Here is a 24,762-nt window from a genome sequence, read left to right as displayed (position 1 = left end):
TGGGCCAGTCCACAGCCAGGAGCCAGGAACTCTGTGTAGGTCTCCCACAGGGATGGCAGGGGCCCAAGCACTTGTGCCATCATCCATTGTCTTCCTAGGCTCATTAGTAGGGAGCTGGATCAAAAGTGCAGTAGCTGGGACAGGAATCCGTGCTCACAGGAGATGTCAGCAGGCAGCTGCTCACCCCACGGCGCCACAGCACCAGGCCCCTCTTTGTGACCTTTTTCACAACCCCTTGAAGGCATGGTTTTCATTTTTTTTTCCAGAAAGTAAGTTTATTTTTTAATTCAACTTTCTTTTTTCTTTTTTTTAAAGATTTATTTATTTATTTGAAAGTCAGAGTTATACAGAGAGGAGAGGTAGAGAGAGAGAGAGAGAGAGAGGTCTTCCATCTGTTGGTTCACTCCCTAACTGGCCACAATGGCTGAAGCTGCTCCAATCCGAAGCCAGGAGCCAGGATCTTCTTCCGAGTCTCCCACGTGGGTGCAGGGGTCCAAGGACTTGGGTCATCTTCCACCGCTTTCCTAGGCCATAACAGAGAGCTGGATCAGAAGTGGAGCAGCCGGGTCTTGAACCAGCACCCATATGGGATACTGGTGCCCATACGGGATGCCAGCGCTTCAGGCCAGGGCATTAACCTGCTGCGCCACAGCGCTGACCCCTTAATTCAATTTTCTAATGGCTTTTTGAAGTCCCCCCATAGTTGAGCATACTTGAGCGTCTGTGGATTTTTGTATCCTGGACGCTGAGAGATGAGAGTACACACATCCGTGGGATGGGAGTTGGACAAGGCAGTTAGGATGCCTGCATCCCCTATGGGAGCGCCTGGGTTCAAGGTCTTGGCTCTGCTCCTGATTCCAGCTTCCTGCTAACACACATCCGGGAGGCAGCAGGTGATGGCTTAAGTGGTTGGGTCCCTGTTGCCCACATGGGAGGCTTGGGTGTTACTAGCATTTGGGAAATAAACCAGCAGGTGGGAGATCTCTGTGTTGTCTGTCTCTCTGCCTTTCAAATTAAAAAAAAAAAAAGAAAAGAAAAGAAAAGAGAAGAAAAATGCACTATAAAAGCACCCCTCTTCCTGCAGTTTCTCTTTGCACAAAGCAGAAGTTATGCCGAGAGGGCAAGTGAGCAGAACCTGGGCCTGGGGAACGGAGGGAGTGGCTCAGAAGGGATGGACTTGGGGCAGATCCAAGGAGGGAGAATCAGAGGAGGATCTTGTCTGGGTTCCCAGATCGAGGCTAGGCAGGCCAGAGGTAGGCTTCCCCCAGCAGCTAGCCCTGGCTCCCTGGGGAACTGAGCCCGTGGCTGCTGGTTGCTGGGCCCTCCTCCGTCCTAGCTCACCAGAGAGTGAAGAGTGACGGAATGGACAGTGTCAGAGGGCCTGGGGCAGATGTTTGTGTTGACAGAGGCTGGCGTTGTCTTAGCAGGGAGCTGGATCGGAAGTGGGGCAGCCAGGACTCGAACCGGCGCCCTAATGGGTTGCAGTCATTGCAGACGGCGGCTTTACCTCAAGGCTGGCATTGCTGGGTGATGCAGTGACAGTGGCCCAGATGATCCTCCTTACTCCCAGGCATCTTCCCTCCTGTATGTAGGCAGCCCTGTGGCTCCACCAGGAAGGGCCTCCCTGGGCTGCCCCTGCTGGACTGGGGTATCGGGGTCCTGGCATGTAAGGATGAAGCCGTGACCCCTAGGTTCTAATTCTCGCCTTCTCTCTGCCCCATCCCCTGGCTGCTCTGCTCAGCACCACATGGTCCTCCTGGGAATCTGGGGGCTCCCACATGCAGGACGCTACCACGTCCTGGTCCCTTCGTGGTTGGGTGGCTCTGGCTTAATCGTTAGCAGAAGTGATGAGCGGCGTACCACTCCCACGTTAGGTATTTGATTTCTAGTGGGAGACCCTCGTGGGTTCCTTCTTCTCCGTCTCCCAGGGACCAGCAGGATTCTGGACAACAGTGACCACACTCCAGCCTGCAACCGGGCGTGACGGGACCTCCGGCCTTCCTGTGGGATCTGTGGTGTGAGCAATGCTGGCCCTCTGATTTAGAAGTCACGGCCATGTGGTCGTTGGCTGGTGCAGGGTAGGAGCATTGACCGTGACGGACACCTGTCCATCAGTCTTGCCCAGAGGGAGGAGCTGCTCCATGCGGGCGGTGGGGGCGGGGCTTTCACCTTAGGAGACCCAGAGAGACTCAGGCTGCACAGCCCATTGGCAGTGATTCCACTGTGCTGGCCTGCCTTTTTGCTGAGTCATGTTGTTGCAGAGAGTCAGTTTTTTGCTGAATCATGTTGGCTATGGAGAGCTGGTTTGTAGAAGTGCTTTGCCAGCAGAAAAATGAGTGGCCTAATTTTGGGGTGAGGGAGAGTTAGTAAGGTAAAGAGAATTCCCAGGGAACACACATTAAAAAGATATTATTTTTGGGGAGTGGGGGAGAAGGGAGGAGGAGAAGAGAGAGAGAAACAGAGATCTTCCATCCACTGGTTCACTTCCCAAATGCCTGCAGCAGCCAGGGCTGGGCCAGCACCAAGAGCCAGGAGCTAGGAAATTCAATGCAGGTATATCATATGGTGGCAAGGATCCAAGCATTTGCACCATCACTGTTGCCTCCCAGGACACATTGGCCAGAAGCTGGAATCAGACACGGAGCGGGGACTGCAATCAAGGCGCTCCCTTATGGGCTCTGGGTGTCTCAGCTAGCTAGCGTCATAGCAGAGGCACCACATGCCTGCCCTGGGTGCTCCTTTCAAACTCAAGCCTGAGGTCAAGAAGGCATATGCTTGGGGCCGGCGCTGTGGCTTAGCCGGTTAAGCCGTTGCCTCCAGTGCCGGCATGCTATACGGGCACCTGTTCACATCCTGGCTGCTCCACTTCTGATCCAGCTCTCTGCTGTGGCCTGGGAAAGCAGTAGAAGATGGCCCAAGTCCTTGGGTCCCTGCACCTGTGTGAGTGACCCAGAAGCTCCTGGCTCCTGGCTTTGGATCTGCACAGCTCTGGCTTTTGAGGCCAATTGGGGAGTGAACCAGTGGATGGAAGACCTCTCTCTCTGCCTCTGCCTCTTTGTAACTCTGCTTTTCAAATAAATAAATAAATAAATATTTAAGAGAGAGAGAGAGAGAATGCTGCTGCCTTGATCGAGAGTGTGGCCTTGCGGGCAGAAGCTGGAGGGTCCATGAAACCCCAGAGGGACAGGGCAGGAGCCAGGTAAAGTGGCCGCAGCTGCAGAGGCGTGGTACCGGCAAGGCCGCAGGCACAGCCTCATAGGGCTGCACCTGGGAGACTGCACCTGCTGTCATTTAAAGGTGGATGCCCAGGGTTTGCCAACACATTCTGTGACTTGTCCAGGGCCACACAGCTGGGAGGTGGCAGAACTGGGCAGGGGCCCGGGCTAACCTTGGTATCGCCTCACCCCTGGGGCTCAGCTCCTTCTCAGACAGGTCAACCTGGCACTGACTCCTGGGGTTTCCATGAATTCTGCCCACAATGCGTGTGGGAAGCTCGGGTGCGTTTGCGGAAGGCTGGGCCATTGTTCCTTCAGCCCAGGCCCACCTGAAGGACCTGTTCTCCCGCCCCCAGGCCCCATGTGGGAGCCTCAGCCTGCAGGCACGCACAGAGCCACAGAGCGGTTTCCCTGGAAGGGAAGTCTGATTTCCCCCGAGGCAGCGTTTCCGAGAAGGGGCCGGCCCCTTCTGGGGAGGAAGGAGGAGAGAGGATGGCCGGGTCAGGTGAGGGGAGCGGGTGATGCCGGGAAGAGCCTATTGATTTCTTCCTTTTAACAACGGCCTCCTGTGGACTCCCTCCTAACGTGCCCTGCCCAGCCTGACAAGGCCCCTTTGCGTCACTGTCAGGGAAATGGATTTGCAGCGGGCGAGGCAGACTGGCTGGCTGTGGGAGGTGTGCAAGGGGCCTCAGGTCCATCCCTGGGTGCTTTCTGGAGCAAGGCAGCAGGGGGCACTGCCTGGGGCTGTGTCCGGGATTGGGTCTGGTTAGCGCCTAGCTGGCGGGCGGGGAGGGCAGTGAACCGCCACCCCATGTGGGCGGGGAGTTGCTGGGAGAAGCCCCAGGGTAGGGTGGGCCACCCAGGGAGATAGCATTTGGGCTGAGTCTCAGGAGTGGGAGTGGCCAGGCAGAGCCTTCTGGCCCAGAGGGTGGGGTGGGGTGGGGTGGACACCAGGCCAAAGGCCCAGCCAAGCAGTCGGTTTCTCCCTGTGGAACCAGTGGGAGCCCAGGGTGGCCGGGACCCAGGGTGATAGCAGGCAGGGGTGGGTAGGCTGGGGGTCTGGACATGCTGCCACCCTGTGCAGGGGAAGACCAGGACACTGGTGGAGACAAGGAGGGGGAGGGGTGTGGCCCCTGCTGCGTGGGCTGCCTGCCCTGGGCTTGCAACTGAGCAAAGGGCCACTGACCAGGGGTCGCTCTTGCTCCCCTGGTGCCTGGCCCGTGGTGCTGCTGTGATTGGTACAGCTGGCTCTGCAGAGAGCCTGGGGAGAGGCCTCTGCCCAGGCAGACTGCCCCACAGAGATGCATCTTGGGGTTCATTCACTCATTCACTCCTCGGGAGGGACATCAACAGGAAGTCCAGGCCTCTGGTGAGGTGGACTCAGAGCATGAAGGCGGTGGCGCGTGACAGCAAAGGATTTGGGGCCACGCAGACCTGGGTTGGAGCCATGCGCACTCATGGGACCTTTGGCACAGAAAAACGTGGCTGACCCCCGTCAGAAGGTTGTGGTCCCTGGTAAGCAGCAGGCTGTGACTTGGGCCCTGGGAATCCAGCCAAGGTATCCTGGACCCGTGGGGCAGGCTGTGCCTCAGGACCTTGGCTCATGCTGTCACCACCGTGTTGGCTCAGCCTTCAGCCCCCTTCCCTGCTTCATCTGAGGGAGGTCTGTTTGTTTCCCCTCCCTCACTGGAAGTGAGCTGCACGGGGGCTGGGGTTTTTATTTTTTTTTGTTCTCAGAGTCCCCTTTGCGCCCAGAGAGAAGCAGGTACGCAGCAAGGGTGGGGGCAGGCTGCTGGGCGGCTGGTGGACCTGAGGGGACCTCTGTGCCCCCTTAGCAACCGAAGGAAGGAGGATGGGAGGTGGAGGGGAGAGGCTGGGCTTCGGGATCCCGGGGAGCTGACCAGACCCTCTGCAGGGGTTGAGCCTGGGAAGCCCAGCCCCTCCCCGCGAGGCCCCGCCCCTGCCTGCGAGGGGCTCCAGTTCTTGGGGAGGGTGCACGGGTCTCACCCCAAGAAGAGGTCACTGCCAGCCACGGTGATTCCAGGACCAGGCTGGACAGTGATCTTCCCAGGCCAGAGATGCCCCTTGGGGGCCTCAGAGAGCTGGCGGCTCTGTGGGGGAGGGCTCCCCCGTGACTTTCCCCTGCCACCTGGCTGGGCGCTCGCTCGAGGGTCTGGCTGCTGCGCTTGTCAGTCCCCTGCTGGGTGGCACTGTGTGTGTTGCTCCCCCTGGTGGCTGTGGGCTCCCAGAGGCAGGGCGGCTGAGCAGGTGGGGTGAGGGTTACCTGTGCCCAGCAGCCAGGGGTGTGGCCGAGGACAGAGGCAGGGCCCCCCTGCTGCAGCCCCACCGGGTATACACCTAGAATTCTCCCATCTTCCTGGGAGAGGCATTGCTGGGGGTCTGGATCCCAGCTTCCTCTGTCACCCAGGGGCTCAGCCCAGGAGCTTCCGCTGCGTGGTCGTCTAGAGGTGGGCGGAGTCAAGAGAGCACCACTCCCACCGCCACCACCAGGGGCTCCCGTGCTCCCCAGGACAGCAGGCTTGGCCCAGGCCCGTGGAATTCTAGCTGAGTGCTCCTTGTTCCTGTTGCTGCAGGGGGACTTGGATCCCGCCGCGGTAGAGACAGGGTCTGGAGAAGCCTCCCCCGAGACCCTCAGGAAGGTAGCGACCCTGAGAGCACAGGGTACAGGTAAGGAAGAAGGGCTTCGGCTCTCCGCCTCCCTGGCTCCCTGACCAAGGAGTGGCGCTGCCCATGGAGTCCGTCCCTGACCCCCGCCCAGGACCTGACCCGAGCCATCCCGGGGAAGGGCGTCCACGGGAGATGGCTGTGACCCATTACCGGGGCCTGTGTGGAGGCAGGGCCTCTCAGGGTGGACACGGCTGCCCAGTAGGGTGGCCTGGGCTGGGAAGGTGGACCACGGAGCAAATGACGAGATTCAAGTAGCGCTGACACTCTTGCGCCGTGGGCCGATGGGCGTGGCCACAGCTTCTCCCACTGGATGGCCAAGGCACAAGGGGAGCGGCGCTGGTGCTGTTCTGAAACTTGGCGCCCCCTCGGCTCGAAGACGTGGGCGGCCCCCTTCTCTCAGCAGTCACTGCTGAGGGTACCACTTCCTGGAATCATCGCAAAAGTCCTCGGCCAGCTCCCGTGTCACAGAAAGGGAGTCCTGGAGATGAGGGGACCCAGGGCCCTTCTGCAGGCAGGGACCTGGAGTGGTGGCTGTGCTCGCAGGCTGAGTGCGTCTGGGGCTGGGCCCGCCCCTGCCTCTAACTTTGGCTGCTTCCAGGACTGCCCTCTGCCCCCCCCCCCCCATCCTCTGTCTTGTCTAAAGGGATGAGTGCGGCCGAGTCGGCCGCGGGCTCTGGGGAACCACTTCTAATGGGAAAACATGCCCATTTGCCTAAATGAATCAGATCCATTTCTCTCCCATACATTTTTCATGGGCTTTCTCTCTGCGTAATTCAATTATCACTGTTGTTAGTGCTAATGCCTGGCTTGGTGCGGCTCCCCTCCCCCGACCCTCTGAGTGGTGGATGCTCTGAGGAGGAGCCCAGAGCATGGAACCGTCTCTACAGCAACAGGACTCCATCGTATTTCCTGGTGATCTATTGCTATCGTCTTGAGGGCTCTGACTGTATTGCCAGCATTAATAAATAAGCCCACGTTACACCCTGGTGACACTGAGAGTGTTCTATCCATTTTACCCAAGGATCAACAGTTCAGGGGGTTAAATGCCTCCCCTGGGCGGGGCGGGAGGGAGGAAGGAGAAGGAAGATGGTGCTGTGCATGTGTGTGTGCTGAGGGCCACTGCACGCCGCCCCCTGCCTTGTGTCCCCTGCCCACGGAGCTGGGAGGTGCTCAGGAAGGCTTGTGGGGGGCCAGTGGGGCCGTGGCCCTGGGCCCTGCCATCTGACACTGGTGCTGCCCTGGGGCCAGCCCTGCTCCTGGTGTGCGGAAGGCCTCTCTGGCAACCACACAGCTGCTGTTGCCCAAGTCTGGGAAGTCCACCCGAGACAGCCCGTCCTTCCGTTTTGTCGGGAAACATTTCAATCCAGTCCGGGTCTTGGTGCTTCCTGCGAGCCACCAGGAAGGATTCCTGAGGCTGTGTTCTGAAAGCGGAGACCTGGACACAGCTGGGAAGCAGGTGGCTTCGGGACTGGGTGCTCAGGGGAGCGAGCACGGAGCTGGCCTCCCGAGCTGCATGCAGATCTGTGGGCTACGGTTTGACTGTTGGCTCGGAAACTCACGTTGAGATTTGTGTGCTAATGTAGCAATGTTGAGAAGCAGGACCTTTATTTTTATTTTTATTATTTAAAGATCTGTCCATTTATTTAAAAGGCAGAGTTACAGAGAGAGAGAGAGAGAGAGAGAGAGAGAGAGATCTTCCATCTGCTAGGTCACTCCCCAAAGGGCTACAAGAGCCAGGGCTGGGCCAGGCCAAAGCTAGGAGCCTGGAGCTTCTTCCAGGTCTCCCACCTGGGTGGCAGGAACCCAAGCACTTGGGCCATCTGCTGCTGCTTTCCCAGGTGCATTAGCAGGAAGGTGGATTGGAAGTGGAGCAGCTGGGACTTGAGCGGGCAGGAGCCTTGAAGAGGTGATCAGGCTATGCAGGTTCTGCTGTGACTAACGCTGTGATTGTAGCATCAGGTTCCCGATGGAAAGGCTTGGTGCTGCCTGATCTGTGTCTCCACATCCCCGATGCTTCGCCTGTCCCTCTGCCATGTTGGGGTACCCAGGAAGGCGCTGTACTCTTGGGTTTCCCAGTCTCTGGCACCAAGCACGCCCCAGTCTGGGGTGTTCTGTTACAGCTGCAGAAAGCACACCAAGACAGCACGTTAGCACTTCTAGTTTTCCAAGCAAGACCTGGCACCTCCACTACCTCCTAGGAGAATTTCCAGCCCCTCTCCCGGGGTCAGGACTCCCCTTCTCTTTTGACTTTCCAGGATCTCACCTCAAGGACTCCACTGGTTTCCAGTGCACGGTGTGCTGCCTGGTCCTGCCGCAGGGTGTCAGTGCTGAGCACCAGGCCTGGCTCCCTTAGGTGAACTTGGCCTCACACCTGCCCAGGGGTGGTTCCAGGACATAGATTTTGCAGGGCCCCTGCAGTACCTCTTCTCTGCCTGCAGGCCAGCTTCCTTCTCCATCAGCCCGGGGACTTCGAGCCTCACCCCCATTCAGCCAGCTCGGCCCTCCCACAGGGCCTTGGTCATTACCTGGCCTTCCCCTCCCTGCAGGGGGAGGGCTCCTCGAGGTCCTTTGCCTTCTCTGGACTGTGGTTCATCAGAAGAGTCCCAGCAATGTGTGATGAGAAGATCTGTGCCTCTGCCCCTTTCTCTAGGACACCTCTTTCACACCTGGTCACGCTCCCCTGTTTCCATTTATGCTGGGACCATTTATGTCCATGTAGGAGACTTAGGAGCAGCTTCAGGTCAAAGAAGACAGCAGGGTGTTGAGGCCACATCGTGTTAGCCTGAGCTCATGATTGATGGCTTCAGATCTTTCTAGAAAGGGAGGGCAGCTCAGCTGTGCTGATGGCTTCTCTGGCCATGATGGACAGCCGGCAGTTCCTCCCTTGGTATGTGGGTCTCCTCCCTCACTGTTCCATGAGATTCTGCAGCTTGCCCATTGTCACTGGTGCTGTGCCCCTGGCCTATGCTGGGGCCCCATTCTGGGGAGCCCACCCGCCTTGTCCACACCCCATCCCTACACCCACATTCCTGACCATGACTGGCTGGGTCGGATGTGAACGCCTGACCCAAGCTGGCCCACTCAGATTCTCTCTTCAAGTCATTTGGAATTAGGCTTTTGTGATCTGAGAGGTAAGTGTTTGATCCTTATCCCTGGTTCCTGGTGTGGAGCCTGTTTTTTTTTTTTTTAATTTTTTTTTTTGATAGGCAGAGTTGGACAGTGAGAGAGAGAGAGAGACAGAGAGAAAGGTCTTCCTTCTGTTGGTTCACCCCCCAAATGGCTGCTACAGCCGGCACTGCGTTGATCCAAAGCCAAGAGCCAGGTGCTTCTTCCTGGTCTCCCATGCGGGTGCAGGGCCCAACCACCTGGGCCATCCTCCACTGCCTTCCCGAGCCACAGCAGAGAGCTGGACTGGAAGAGGAACAACTGGGACTAGAACCTGGTGCCCATATGGGATGCCGGCACTGCAGGCAGAAGATTAACCAAGTGAGCCACAGCGCCAGCCCTGTTGGCATGGAGCTTGTAAAACTCTTGGTTTCCTGAGTGACAGGAGTGAGAGGAGTATCTTGTCTTACCCATAATAAGCCCCCTTCCACCATATCTGAGTTTGTTTTTTAAAAAGACTTATTTGTTTTAAAGACACAGAGAGAGAGAGAGAGAGAGAGAGAGAGAGAGAGAGAGAGAGAGAAAGAGATATTTTTCAGCTGCTCGTTAACTCTCCAGGTTGCAACAGCTGGGACTGAGTTAGACCGAATCCAGGAACCAGGAACCCCATCTGGGTCTCCCACATGGGTGGTAGGGATCCATGGCCTTGGGCCATCTTCCACTGCCTTCCCAGGTGCATTAGCAGGGAGCTGGACTGGAAGCAGAGGACCTGCGCTCGTATGGGGTGCGGGCATTCCAGCGAAAACATCAATCCCCATGCTTCGATTGATATCTGTGTGGTGACCTTGGAAGATGGGGCCTGGTGGCTGGAGGAGCCAGCCTTCGGTTAGAGGGTGGGAACTCTGGGGAGGGGAGAGAAATGGGGATTGAGTTAGTCACCAATGGCCAGTGAGTTGGTTAATCCTGCCTGTGGGGTGGAGCCTCCCTGAGGTACCCAACGCCCCGATGTTGGACACACGGGAGTGCTTAGGGGAGGGGGTGCGGCAGTGCACGTGGGGAGGACATGGAAGCTTCACCCCCCTCCTCGCACCTCTCCCTGGGCGTTGTGTCCATCTGACTGCTCCTGAGCTGACTCTTTCATAATACACCAATGAAAGGGGCTGGTGCTATGGCATAGTGGGTTAAGCCACCGTCTGCAGCACTGGCATCCTGTATGGGCTCAGGTTCAAGTCCCAGCTGCTCCACTTCCCATCCAGCTCCCTGCTAATGGCCTAGGAAAGAAGTGGAAGATGGACCAAAGTCCTTGGGCCCCGGAATCCACAGGGGGGACCTGGAAGAAGCTCTTGGCTCCTGGATTCAGACCAGCCCAGCTCCCGCTGTTGTTACCATTTGGGAGAGTGAACCAGCAGATGGAAGATCTCTCTCTCTCTCTTTCCTTTTCTCTTCTCTCTCTGTAAAACTCTGACTTTCAACTAAATGAATAAATAATTAAAAAAACCAGTAAAACAAGCAACTGATTCTAACGAATGCTCAAACACAGGAGGAGGCTATGAGAACTCTTGATTTATTTCCGGTTGGTCAGAAGTATGAGTGACAATCCGGGACTTGCATTTGGCACTGGAGACTGGGGGCAACCTTGTGGGATCCATGCTAACTCTGGGCGGTTAGCGTCAGAGTTGAATTAAGGTGCAGAACACCCAGTCTGTGCCCTCTGAGAATTAGCTGGTGCAGGCTAAACCTTCACACGTTGGATGTCAGAGTTGTGGTGTGCGTGCGTAGTTTCACCCCAGACAACTGTAGCTGGGCCTGAGCCAAGAGAACAGGGAGGGCAGCGGCCGGGGGTGGCCCCCTTTGGAAGGCAGGACGCTGGTGTCTCTGGAAAAGGCTGCAATGGCTGGAGTTGAGCTGATCTGAAGCCAGGAGCCAGGAGCTTCTTCCAGGTCTCCCACGTGAGTACAGGGGCCCAAGGACTTGAGCCATCTTCTGCTGCTTTCCCAAGCCATAGCAGGGAGCTGGATTGAAAGGGGAGCAGCTGGGACATGAACTGATGCCCATTTGGGATGCCGGTGCCGCAGGTGGAGGCTTAGCCTACTGCACTACAGAGCCGGTCCCCCAGAATTAACTTGATTTTTCCATGAACTTTTCAAAGTGCCCTCTTAGGCTATCTTAATGATACCGTCTGGGCAGGAAGCCATTAACTCAGCAGACCTGGGTTGCCCAAACCCTGTACTTTTCAAAGAAAGACCCCAGGCCAACTGGAAGGTCACCCCTGAGATCTGAGAATATTCTGTTTGATAAGAGTGCTTTTGTGTGCTGGAGGCCTTGGGCCAGGCTATATGGGTTTGAGCTGGTAAGGGTCTGCTGACACTGGTTTGTGGGGACTGGGGTCTCCATAGCTGGGGTCTGGGGTCTCCATAGCTGGGGTTTGGTCATGCAGGAGCTGCCTGTGTGCTTATATGATTGGCCTCCAACAAAAACCTCCGGACACTAAGGCTTGGGTGAGCTGCCTTTGGGGGAGTGTGTGGCCCGGGTTGCCACACACCATTGCAGGGACAGGGAAGCCTGTCTCTGTGCCTCTCCCCTGAGGGGACATCACTGCCCATTGCTGTCCACTGGGAGAGGACAGCTGGACGTGGTGACTGGTCTCCCCTGGACCCCCCATGTGAACCTGCTGAGCGATGCCGTACGTGTCCCCTCCCTGTGATACCATGACTGTGACCGTGGCTGTGGCTTCTGAGTTCTGAGTCCATCTAGGGAGTCAGCACGCTGGAGAGCGGTTGCAGGGCCCCCGTCACAGTGGCTTGGGGGGTGCGTGTGGCATTTTTCTGGGCCTTGTAAATGCAAGCGCTCGGAGTCTGGGTCAGCCTGATATGGAAAGGGCTCTCCAGCAGGGAACAGGGGTGGCTCCCAGCTGGGTGACTCAGGAGGGCTCCAGGAAGGGGTTGCTGAGCACAGGCTGGTGGTGTGGAGGGAGGTCAGCCTGGTGAGGTAGCTTTAGCGGAGCTGTCACCCCCTGAGCTGCCACCAGCTGAGGTGGGGGAGGGGAGAGGCTGTGCCTGCAGGTTGAGGGTGGCACTGGGAGCTGGGAGGGAGAGAGCTGCTTCCAGGTTCCCCTTGGTGCATCCAACAGGAAGCCCCAGGGCAGAAGGCTCTGCAGCCCACAGAGGCTCGTGGCCTCCAGGCCTCAGGCTGTTCTGCCTTTCTCTGCTCTGTTCTCCCTCCCTGGGTTCCGCGCTCCAACGCCGCCAGGCCGCATCCCCAGGACTTGCTCACGCTGCCTGCCCTGCTGCCCTGCTTGGTTGCTGCTTGCTCCACTCTGCAGCTGCCCACCAGGGAGTCTTCCCCACAGCCGCTGCCAGCCCAAGCACAGGATGGAGCCGGTGCCGAGTGAGGGTGCAGCTCCCTTCCCTGGGTGGGGCTCAGGGAAGCAGGTGTCCAAGAGGAAGATGGGCGGGTGAGGTGGGGAGAGAGGGAGGCTCGGGTGCTAGACTGCCTAGGGGTGGCACCCTGCTTCAGAGCTCTGGAGTTTCTGTCTACTGCCCATGGGTGCTGGTGGAGGAGAGGCTGTGTGTGTATGTGTGTCGGGGGCGGGGTAGGGCAGAGTGGGTTCTCTGCAGGCTCCCCCAGTGACATCACCCTGCCAGCCAGCATGCAGTCCTGCCTTATAGCCCCTGGTGAGCAAAATGCCCATGGCCCAGGCAAGTCCAGGTGTAAGGAACGGATGGAAAAAGACACGGTAATTAATCTAATGAACAAATGCCCTTCCGTTCCCTGCAAAGGATTCAAGGAGTTTACAAGAAGATCTTTGGCGACACAGCCAGTACAGATGGTGACAGGCTCTCTGGGCCAGCGAATACGAGCCCGAGGGGGCTGGCACCCAGCCCAGCCTGGCCCTGCCACCCGCACCTCACCTGGGGTCCCTCGTGCCTGGAGCTCCAGTCTCCTGTCAAACTCTGCTTCCTTTGGGGCCTCCTTATTTCTGGATCACGTCCTGGGCTGCAGTCACCCCAAACCACCCCCAATGTCCCTGAGCGTGTGGCTGTATTTCTCAGCCTGCAGGTCTCCCCGTTGCTGGGCGGGGCTCCCCAGACTTTCAGATCTGGCCAGCCTTGCTCTCGTCTGCCTTCTCTGGGCAGCACCCACGGCCCCTTGGTCCTGGTTCACATGCCAGCTGCCTCCCCTGCAAGTCCACGCAGGCGTCTCGGGCCCTGGTGGGCAGCAGGTGCACGTGTGGGCCGCTGAGCACTCGGGGCATGGGCTGGGTCATCTGCCCTCCCAGTCCTGGTGTCCTTGCATTTGCTTTGTGCTGGGCTTCTAGTCTGTTTCCATTCGGCATTAGCTGGTTCTGCGTGTGCAGCGTTGTAGAAACTCCAGCTGCTTTTTGGAACATGAATGAGCCAATTCAAAAGAAGGAGAAAGGGAGACAGAATGGTAAACCCAAGGAAAGTCAGCTCACACATTGGCCAATGCCATAGAACCCGCGTCCCTGACTGACACGGCTGAGTTCTGCCATGGCTCTGAGGGCCCTGGCAACCAGGGTGTAATATGAAGGGTGCTGGGGGTGATGGGCAGACACAGAGTGCTCATTATCAGCAGGCATCTGCACCCCAGGGTGCCAGCCACACCTTTCCCACCGTGCCATCCCCAAAGACAATGGGCTCTTGTGTTTATAGGCGTCTGGCAGGTGCAGGTGCTGTCCTCGGGAAGTGGGGTGCCAGCCACCCCGACTCCTCAGCTGTGGTTGCAGGCAGGACCCCGGGGCCACTGCAGAGGTGGGGCAGAGATTCAGACAGCCTGGCCTAGACCCAGGCTGCTGAGAGCCCAGGGTGGAGCTCAGCCACGCACCCAGGGATGGACAGATGCTCTGCAGGTGCCTTCACCACAAAATAAACGGGTACCGACTCCGTGTGCTCAGCTCAGGCCAGCAGTGTCCTCTGGGCGCCTGACTGCTTCAGATGTTGTGTGCGGGAGCCGGCGCTGTGGCACAGCAGGTTAAAGCCCCAGCTTGCGGTGTCAGCATCCCATATGGGTGCTGGTTCAAATCCCAGCTGCTCCACTTCTGATCCAGCTCTCTGTTATGGCCTGGCAAAGCAGTAAAGATGGCCCAAGTCCTTGAGCCCCTGCACACACATGGGAGACCTGGAAGAAGCTCCTGGCTTTGGATTGGCTCAGCTCTGGCCATTGCAGTCATTTGGGGAGTGAACCAGTGGATGGAAGACCTCTTTCTCTCTCTCTGGCTCTAGCTCTCTCTGTGTAACTATCTTTAAAATAAATAAAATAAATCTTTATTAAAAAAAAACAAATGTTGTGTACATAAATGGGACTGCACTCCTGCAGTCCTCGGCACCCTCTCTCTGGGTCTGGTCCCTTCTCCTGTCCAGCCTCAGTATGTATTTGTCATCTGGAAACCTGACGTCTGGTCCCTAAAGCTCCCTGGTACTGGCCAGCCACAGGGAGCTGGGCAGAGGGTGCAGGGGCCTCTGAGCCTGCTCTCCCTGTTCCTGGCAGGTCCCCTGGGGCAGCTGAGGCCTGCTCTGAGCCCCTGTGTTATTTCAGGGTGCACCTAGACTCCTACATCACAGCCCTGGTGCTCCCCCTATAGGCTCCCCTGATGCCTCCAGCTCCCGGCCACTCCCATAGCCGCCTGTTTGTCCACGTGACCCACAGCGCTGTCCCCAGCGGCCCTGAACCATCTCCCACTGGCCCTCACCGCCAGCAATACCACTCTCAGCACAGTGACTTGTTTGTCCTGCTCCCTGCTGAGTCTCCAGCCTCAGAGCGGGGCCTCACACATCCCAAACACTGACTGAGCGCCTGCTTATTGATTTCATTGATGAGTGACGGTGATGTGTGCACACAGAAGTAAGCAGCAGAATGAGCCCTGTGGGTACCTGGGGGAGGGAGAGTAGGTACAAAGGTCCTGTGGCAGGACCGTGCTCGACATGTTTCAGTCCAGATCATGTTGGCTCACAGGGTTTTGTCCATGCTGGTGGGAGCAGGGAGACCCCGGGGGTGCTGTTGCCTCGACACAGTCAGAGGTGACAGTGGCTGGGACCAGCGTCCAGCAGTGGAATTTGGGGCCAGATGCTGGAGGGTTTTGAAGCAGAGCCAGAGGCGTTAGACACCAGGTGTGAAGGAAGAGAGGAGGCAAGGGCGACTTTGTGGCATCAGGCTCCAGCGACTGAAGAACAGAATCGCCGTTAAGCAGGTGCTGGGAGGGGAAAGACCTGGAATTCCGCCTGTGCACACGGAGCATGGGTGCAAGTACACAGGGTGGGGGTACGGAAGCCTGGCATGTGGGGGTGAGGTAGGAATTTGGGCTGGAGAGTGTGTATGGCTCTGCCTGTCTTCTCTCTGTCTTAGGGCTTCCACTCGGCTTCGTGTTTGCGAGAAGGCTCAAAGGCTGCACGGGCAGCAATGCTCTGGGTTCAGAGTGTTTGTCTCCTGCAGGTACAGGTACTGGGAGCTTGGTCCCCAGTGTGATCACATCGGGGACCAGTGGGAGGGAATTAGGTCATGGGGGCCCTGACTCAGGAAGACACGGGCGCTGTCTCATGGGAGTGGGCCAGGCCAGGTAGGAGTGGATGAGCCTGCCCCTGCCTACTCTCAGACCTCCTGCACTGACCCCTGCATAAGCTCCTGCCATTGCGATGTTATCCCCCATGATGCTGGCTTCAGGCTCTGAACTTTCAGAACTGTGGCCCAGACCAGCCTCTTCTTTTTAAGTATCTGGTCTCAGGTATTTTGTTACAGCAATGCAAATCAGACTGAGATGTGCAGTTTGCTTTCCTCTGTGGTATTTCGCTGCATGAATAGACTTCAATTTACTTCTCCATTCTACTTTTTTCTTGGTAAGATTTATTTATTTATTTGAAAGGCAGAGTTACAGAGAAAAAGAGAGAGAGAGAGAGAGATATATCTGTCCACTGGTTTGCTCCCCCAATGCCTGCAACAGCTGGAGCTGGGCTGATCTGAAGCCAGGAGCCAGGAGCTTCTTCTTTGAGTGCAGGGGCCCAAACACTCGGGCCATCTTCTACTGCTTTCCCAGGCCACAGCAGAGAGCTGGATTGGAAGTGGAGCACCCGGAACTTGAACTGGCACCCACATGGGATGCTGGCACTACAGGCGGTGGCTTTACCCACTATGCCACAGTGCCAGCCCATCCCTTCTACTTTTGATGGCCGTATGTATTGTGCCCAGTATTTGACTAACACAGGTATTTCCACTGTGATCATTCTGGGGGCACAAGGACACCTATTTCTCTGAGCTATGTACCCAGAAGAGCAATTTCTGTGTCCTTAGATAAGCATAGGTTGGGGTTTACTGGATGAGTCCAAATTGCTTTCCAAAGTGGTTGTACCAGTTTGCAACCCCTACAGCTGTGTCTGAGAACAACCCTGGCCCCATAGTCCTGGCTGTCACTTGCTATTGGCCGGCTTCGAGTGTTTGCCCACCTGGAGGCAGTGTGGAGGTATTCTATTATGCTCTTGCTAGCGTTTGAATCTGAGACTCAGGGTGAAATGATTCCTCAATATGGGATGTGATGTTACGAGGTGGGGCTAGGTTGGGTCTTTAAGGTGTGTTAGGGCTCTGTCTTTGTGAGCAGATTAACCCACTCATGGGATTATGGATTAACGGGTGTGAGGATTATCCAGAGCGTGGGTCGCCAGCTGTCTCAGCTGAAGGCCATCGCCAAATGCAGCCCTTGACCTTGGGCTGGAGCTGTGAGCGTTCACCCAGTCTGTGGTATTGTGTTATCAGCAGCAGGTGGACGCAGACAGCACTGCATGTGTGTTCTCCAAGTGATGCATCTCTTCCTATTTCAATACAGCTCCTCCAAAGACATTAGCAGTGATACGCACAATCAGAGCCGGACTCAGCAGCTCCACCGATCAATAAAAACTGCAAGAAAGGGGGAGAGAAGTGTGGGAGGAGTCAGTGGACCTTGCCTGGAGCCTGGTGACTTCCTGGGCTGTGTGGCGCAGCCATACGACACAAACAAGAAGGGCCTTGGAAGTCACGCTCAACTTTCTTGTTCTGCTTCTGAGGTCTCACAGGAGCGGAAGCCACAAAGGCGTAGAATTCGGGGGAGGACAGATGTGGCCTTAGCTGAGAGTGTCCTTTTGATTCCCTAAAGGTAGTGACATGTGTGTGTGTGCGTGTGTGCACACAAGACCCCAAGCAGCTCATGTGGACTGGTGTCCAAAGCATTGGAAGCTGGAAAACCCGCTCCTGCCCGGCTGGGCCCTAGGATCGGAACATGGAGCTGCGATGAGACGTCCTGTGAGTGGCAGGGCCCAGGCCACCAGGGAGGGGTCACCTCTCCCTTGCTCAGTGGCCTTCGCCTCCTGTACGTCTTTGCCCAGAACAACAGCAGGCCAGAGTAGCGCCAGGCCCGCAGGCCAGCAGCTGCCCCTCCAGTTGCACCCACGAACACAAGAAAACATAGGAGCAACACAGGAAGAGTGACACATTGCAAATCAGCTCACTGAGGACCCAGTGACGTCATCAGCAGGCCGACCTAGTAGTTTACACATCAAACTGTGCTCTTCGGTGGAGAACAGGTGTTCGTTTCAGTGTCCCGAGGGTCGCTGGCAGAGATATTTCATTCATGAGGCAACAAAGCAAGAAAGAGTTCAGCTTCCGGACTAGAAGTCTCTCAAGTCAGGGCTTTGATCCCGTGCAGCAAACCTGGATCAACAACAGAGAAAAACAAAACCCTCCATCCCCATGAAAATTAAACATAAACAGAAAAACATAGCAACCATTTCCAAAATGACTTTGGAACCAAGCAGACATTTGAAACTCTGATTCTGAACACTAAGGGAACAGCAGCGTGCAAATTTGGTGTCTCAAGACCTAGGAGACCTGACAAAGTTGTGACAAAGAAGATTCAGGAGCCCAGAAACTTGACAGGGTAGGGAGAAAAGAAAGGCCATGAATAAAGATTTCAAGTCCAAAAGATAAAATCAAGTAAATTTAAGGAAAGCAGGAAGAAGGAATTCATAGAAGCAGTATCAGTGAACTAAAAGCTATAAAATATAAACAAGCTCCAGAACTTGTTTTTTTTTTTTTTTTTTTAAATCTTCAACAAAAGAAAGAAATCATTGGCTGGTGGTGTTTGGCCAGGATGCGCGTGGTTGATGCCATTGCAGGGTGAAGGGCTCCCCCCAGCAAGACTCAGGGCTAGCGTGCAAGTCCACACTCCTGCATGGGGGCTCCATTCCTCAAGTACTCAGAGAGCTCCCCTGGAACACAAGTGAGTGGAACCTAATTGATTTAGGGATGAACTTGGATTTGCTCTGCTTAATACAAAGAAATCTGCCCAGCCTTGGAAATTTTACTATAATTAGAGGTCAAAGCTTACGGTTTACGTCCAATGTGATGACCCCCAGCCTGGTGTTTCACGGTGGAGGGAAGGAGAAGCCAAGGGCAGGGGGCTAAGGAGGGAGGTGGGACGTACCTCAGATGTGGGGGAGATAGGAGGAGGCTAGGAGATTTCCAAATCCACTTCAATGATTTCCCACAGGAGTATAACTGCCCAAAACTTGTTCCCAAGGAGAGAGAAAGCCTGAATATAAGACTTATCATGGGAATAATGAGGAACAATCCACAAAACAGTAGATTAACAGCAAGGTGTGCATCAACCAGCAGAGCAGGAAGTTCCAGGAACCGGTTCTTCCACCGAACAATGAGCTGGAAGGGACGATCAGAGCCAACTCTTTGGGAATTGTGGGATCTGGTCAAATCCTTGCAGCAGCCAGAGGAGTACTTGGTGTTTGGTGTTTCCTATAGCAGCTGCTGCCTTCCATCCCAGCCTTGAGGCAGGCAGCTGCAGGGAAGATGGCCTGCATTCTGGACGTGGCTTTCCGGGGCCAGGGTGGGTAATAAACCTGTCCTCCAGAACAGAATTGTGTCTTCTGTTCTGTCTAAAGGTCACTGAGGGACCAGCATAGAGGCTGGCCATTGCTTCTGCCCACTCTGGCTGAGGCAGCATCTAGCCGAAGAATTTGAGACACACAATGCTTTTTCTTTTCCTTTCTTATTGATTGGATCCAGGCACTCAAGAAACTCTTTGCCAGGTCACTGCCTCACCACAGAGATAATGGAGTAAAGACGTTGGTGACCGCCTAGGCATATGCATTTTGCAAACACAGTTTGGAAAATTCACTAACAACGGGTTGACTGCAGCCTTCAACAGCAATGACAAGAATGACAATAACAACAAGACACCAACCCCTGGGGAGAGAGGGAAAATCTGGTTCCCAGGGTCACTATCTTACAATATTCAAAACAGCCTATTCTTGTGGTGCTGCGGAGTAAGCCATCATCTGCAATGCTGGCATCCCATATGGACACTGATTCGAGTCTCAGCTGCTCCAATAGAGCTTCCTGATAATGTGCCTGGTAGAGCAGAGGAGCATGGCCCAGGTCCTTAGGTTTCTGCACCCATATGGGTGACGTGGATGGAATTCCAGGCTCTTGGCTTTGACCTGGCCCAGCCCAGGCTGTTGTGGCCATTTGGGAAGTGAACCATCAGATGTAAGCTCTCTCCCTCTCTTTGTAACTGGGCCTTTCAAATGAATAAGAGAATCTTAAAAAATCAAAACCCAAACCAAACCAAACAAAAACATCCAGTTCTCAACAGTTGAAATGGTCTGACACCATTCAAGGAAGTTGAGACTTTTAACTCACTAGACAAAAACTTTCAATTAACTCTTATATAAGCTCAATGAATTGAAGGAAACAAAGAACTAGAGGAATCTGAAGAAAGCTGTATGAACAAGTAGAGAATGTCAATACACAGAGAGCAAGCATAGACAAGAACTGAATAGAAAGTCTGGAGCTGGAAAGTACAATGGCTAAACTGAAAACGTCACTAGAGAGTTTCCACAGTAGATTCGAGCAGGCAGAGACCTTGGCGACGGCACCACTGAAATCACCCGGTCTGAGGAGCAGAAACAAAGCAGTGACGAGAAACACAGAGCTACGGAGCAGATTTACAGATGTGAAAAGCCTGAAAGGAGGAAATAGGGGAGAGGAGCAGACGAAAGTTCCTCAAAGTTGATGAAAGACAAGAATCCACACATCCAGGAAGTTTAAAGAAATCCTAGCAGAAGAAACCTAAAGAGAACCACACTGAGATGAACAATATCCAACTGTAAAGATCCAAACAGAGAAAATTTTGGAACTTGCCACATACAATGAATACTCAATAAGATTAACTGCCAACCTCCCATCAGGTAACATGACAGCCAGAAGACAGTGGGGTGAAATATTTAAAGTGCTGAGAAAAAAACAAACAAACAAAACCAAAACCCTGTAATCCTAGAATTCTGTATCTGGAGAGACCATCCTTCAAACATGAAGGAGAAATTAAGACATTCCTAGATAGATAAACAAATATAGGTGAGCTTGCCATTAGTAGACCTGTTCTATAAGAAATGCTAAGACTTAATATGCATAATATGATATAATAGGAAAGCTATGTGAAAGAATTAAGATTGCTGGTAAAAGTAACTACATAGGTAAAGACAAAAGTCAGTATTAGCACATTTTTGGTTTGTGACTCCTGTTTTTGTTTCCTATGTGATGAAAAGTACCTAACACAATCATGATGAATGTATCTTTTTTCATTTTTTTTTTGACAGGCAGAGTTAGACAGTGAGAGAGAGAGAGACAGAGAGAAAGGTCTTCCTTTTTTCGTTGGTTCACCCCTGAAGTGGTCGCTATGGCCGGTGCGCTGCGCCAATCCAAAGCCAGGAGCCAGGTGCTTCCTCCTGGTCTCCCATGCGGGTGCAGGGCCCAAGTAGTTGGGCCATCCTCCACTGCACTCCCGGGCCACAGCAGAGAGCTGGACTGGAAGAGGAGCAATCGGGACAGAATCCGGCGCCCCAGCCGGGACTAGAACCCGGGGTGCCGGTGCTGCAGGTGGAGGATTAACCTAGTGAGCTACGGTGCCAGCCTGATGAATATATCTTAATGAGCACATGATGTATCGGGGTGTAAGTTAAAGTGATAACAGCACTGAAGGGAGAGGAAGTGCATTGGGATGAGAGTGGAGAAATTCTGCTGACACTGAATGGGCATCAGCTCAAACTTGACCGTTATGGATGGAGTTCATTGTTATGGTTTGAATGCTGGTTTGGCTGTTCCCCAGAGGCCATGTGTTAGGGGTTTGGTCCTCAGGGTCTCATGTTGATGGATAGTGATAAATGGATCCAAGGGAGAGACTTGATCCAATGATGGTATCTGCAGGTGAGGTCTTCAGGAGGTGAGTCGCCTGGCTGAGCTTCCTGGACTGGAGCTCCTGTGATCAATTATGGTGGCTTCCTAGAGGCCACATGGTCACGAGGGAAGCCACGCTCCCTGGCTGCCTCTGCTTACGGGCTTGCTGTGCGATCCTCTGTCAGTGTTCCTCTACCCACTGGGTGATCCTGGGCTGTGGCTGTCCAGAACCGAGAGCCAAAATAAACCTTCTTCCTTCACAAGTAGCTTCTCTGCGATATTGCAGTTGCAGTAGCAAAAAAATTGCCCAATGCAATCTGCAAGATAACCACTAAGACAATAAGTAAAATAGGTGGAAGAGAAAATGAAGAGGAAATCAAGATGGCACAATAGAAACAAACAAATGAAAGTCAAACACAAAATAAGGCAGTATTGGGAGACTTGAGAAAAAAATGACACGAAACATGAAAAATTAGCAAAATAGCAGAGGTAAATTCTTCATTATTGGTAACTAACTGTAAATGGATTAAATTTAACCAATTAAGAGAGTTATGCAAAATAGAATTTAAAAGAAAAATGAACACTATCCAGTTAATTAAATGCTGCCTGCGATGGACTCCTTTTAGGCCCGGAGACAAAACAATTACTCAAACTCATAAGCTAATTCAGTAAAGTTGCAGGATACAAGGTCAACACACAAAAATCAGTTGTGATTTGGCAGAGAGCAGTGAATAATGTGAGGAGGAATCTGGAAAACAGTTCCACTTACAATAGCATTCAATAGAATACAATACCTAAGAATAAATTCAACCCAGGAGACTAAAGACTCCTACAGTTAAAACTGTAAAACTTTGCTGAAAGAAATTTTAGAAAACTCAGTTACATGGAAATGCTTCATATTAATGGCCAGGGAGACATAATGCTGTTCAGATGGCAATTCGATCCAAAGCAATGTATTGATTCAGTGCAATCTCTGTCCAAACTCCACTGACCTTTTCTGCACAAATGGAAAACCTGATCCTCAGTTGCATATGGACTTGCAAGGGAAATCCCACCAGCCAAAGCAGTATTGAAAAAGAAAATCAAAGACAAAGCTAGAAGACTCATGCTTTTGGACTTCAAAACTGAGTACAGGCTGGTGCCGTGGCTCACTTGGCTAATCCTCCACCTGTGGCGCTGGCACCTCGGGTTCTAGTCCCGGTTGGGGCGCCGGATTCTGTCCCAGTTGCTCCTCTTCCAGTCCAGCTCTCTGCTGTGGCCCGGGAGTGCAGTGAAGGCTGGCCCAAGTGCTTGGGCCCTGCACCCGCATGGGAGACCAGGAGGAAGCACCTGGCTCCTGGCTTCAGATTGGTGCAACGTGCCGGCCGTGGCAGCTATTTGGGGGGTGAACCAACAGAAGGAAGACCTTTCTCTGTCTCTCTCTCTCTCACTGTCTAACTCTGTCTGTCAAAAAAAAAAAAAAAAAAAAAGAAAAGAAAAAAGAAAAAAACTAAGTACAAATCATCAAAACAGTCCAAAGGTTTCAGTGTAGCTAGATACGGAGAGGGACCTGGTGTTTTGTCTACTCTCGTGTGCATCCCACACTGTAAGCTGGTCTGTGGGATGGAGATGCGGGTCCCATACTGGGGAAACTCCATTGCTGGTGCTTTCCTGCCCAGGTAGCTCTTCTGGGCTCCTTCTCCCAGGCTCAGCCACTGCTTCCCAGAGACCCTCTGGAATGAGATGCATTTGGATCCAAAACTGAATTCCCCTGGGTCCTTGCTGATGCTGATTCTGGGTCATCAGAGGGCCTCCCCCCAGGGCAGTGTGGTTCAGAGGCCCAAACAAGTGGCCCTCATTTCACATCTCAGGGGTTACAGGTGGGGGGTCTGACTCCACCTTGGTATAGATTGGAGGTCCCTTAAAAGTCCATTTAGCATCTTGGTCCTCAAAGCCTTGTGTTAACAGCTAATGAATTAATATTAATGGCTAATGGATTAAGGGTGGAGACTAGATGTGGGGTCTGAAGGTGGGGCCTGCGAGAAGTGATTGGTAGCATGACGTTGCTGGGAACTCCATGGTGGCTTTATGGAGACCCTATGGACGTGAAGTACAAGACAGCTTCCTGTCTCTTTGCTTCCCATTGCTCTCCTCAGGGCCATGCCTGCCTGATCTTGGACAGTGAACCTCCAAAATCGTAAACGGACAAAACTTCCTTCCTAGGTAGCTTTTCCCAGGTGTTTGCCATGGTGATGAAAAGCTGGGAGACTCACAGGCCTGCAAAGGCTGGGGTCCATGTGTAGGTGCTTCTCAGTGGCCTACAAGCAAAAGGTTCTAAAATGGTTGCAAAAGTGCCAGCCGAGCCTCTGCTACTCACTGCTCTAGATTACCCTGAAGGACAGAACGCACACACATGCACACACACATAACACCATGTGTAGGGCCTTTCAAAAACATTGTAAGAAAATAGGACTAGAGGAGAAGTTCATTCTGGTGCAAAAAAATTTGAAAAATTTAAGGCCGGTGTCCTGGAGCAATGAGTGAAGCCACCGTGTGCGATGCCAGCATCCCACGTCAAGAGGGCTGGTTGGGTTCTGGCTGCTCTGTTTCCGATTCCGCTCCCTGCTGATGTGCTGGTGAAAGCAGTGGATGATGACCCAAGCGCTGGGGCCCCTGCCACCCACGTGCGAAGCCTGCATGGAGTTCCTGGCTCCCGGCTTCGCCCTGGCCCAGCCCCAGTCACTGTGGCCATTTGGGGAATGAACCAGTGCATGGAAGACCTCTTTCTGTTTGTCTTTCCCTCTTTCTATGTCACTCTGCTTTTCAAATAAATAAAATAAATCTTTAAACATTTTTTAAGTACATGCATGTTTTTTTTCAGAAATGCACTTTTATCAACTTTTTGAAGATCCCCTATGTGCGTGGATTTCGAAACTGTAGCCCCCAAATAAACGTACCTTTCAAATCAGTTTTCCATGCGCTTTTGGAAGTAGCTTCGTGTGTTTTTGTCCTTGCAGGGGTGGGGAACTTTTTTTTTTCTACCAAGTGCCACTGGGATATTTATAACTTCATTGGCGGGCCGCACAAAACGATCAGCTTAAAAATGAGCCTGCTACAGCTTTATTGAATCTCGAGTCCCCGGTGTGGTGGCCTTGGCAGAGCCAGACCCAGTGATTCTTGGACCTTATAAGGCCTGCGGGCCGCCTGGAAGTAGCAACCATGCACAGGATTGTGGGCACGCTGACGTTTTTCCTTCGAACTTTCCAGCTCCGCAGAGTGGAGGCCTCCTGTCCTGGAGGAAGGGAAAGACAGATTACAGACTTGTCGAGGAGCGCCTTTTCCCCTTCTAGCACTCAGCCCTGGCCAGGGGCCTGCTGGTGACATGTGGGTAGAATCCATGCAGCACTGGAGGCTGACCTCCAGGCTTGGCTCCCACCAGGGAAGGGGCTCAGAAGGGAGAACAGAACACGGGGTTGGGGGTCCTCTGTTTCCAGCCCTGTTCCTCCTAAGTGCCCTCCTAATGTGTGAGAGGTGGGCGTGGGTGGGT

Source organism: Lepus europaeus, chromosome 1, assembly GCF_033115175.1.
Source record: "Lepus europaeus isolate LE1 chromosome 1, mLepTim1.pri, whole genome shotgun sequence".
Classification (NCBI taxonomy): domain Eukaryota; kingdom Metazoa; phylum Chordata; class Mammalia; order Lagomorpha; family Leporidae; genus Lepus; species Lepus europaeus.
This window is presented reverse-complemented; position numbering follows the sequence as displayed.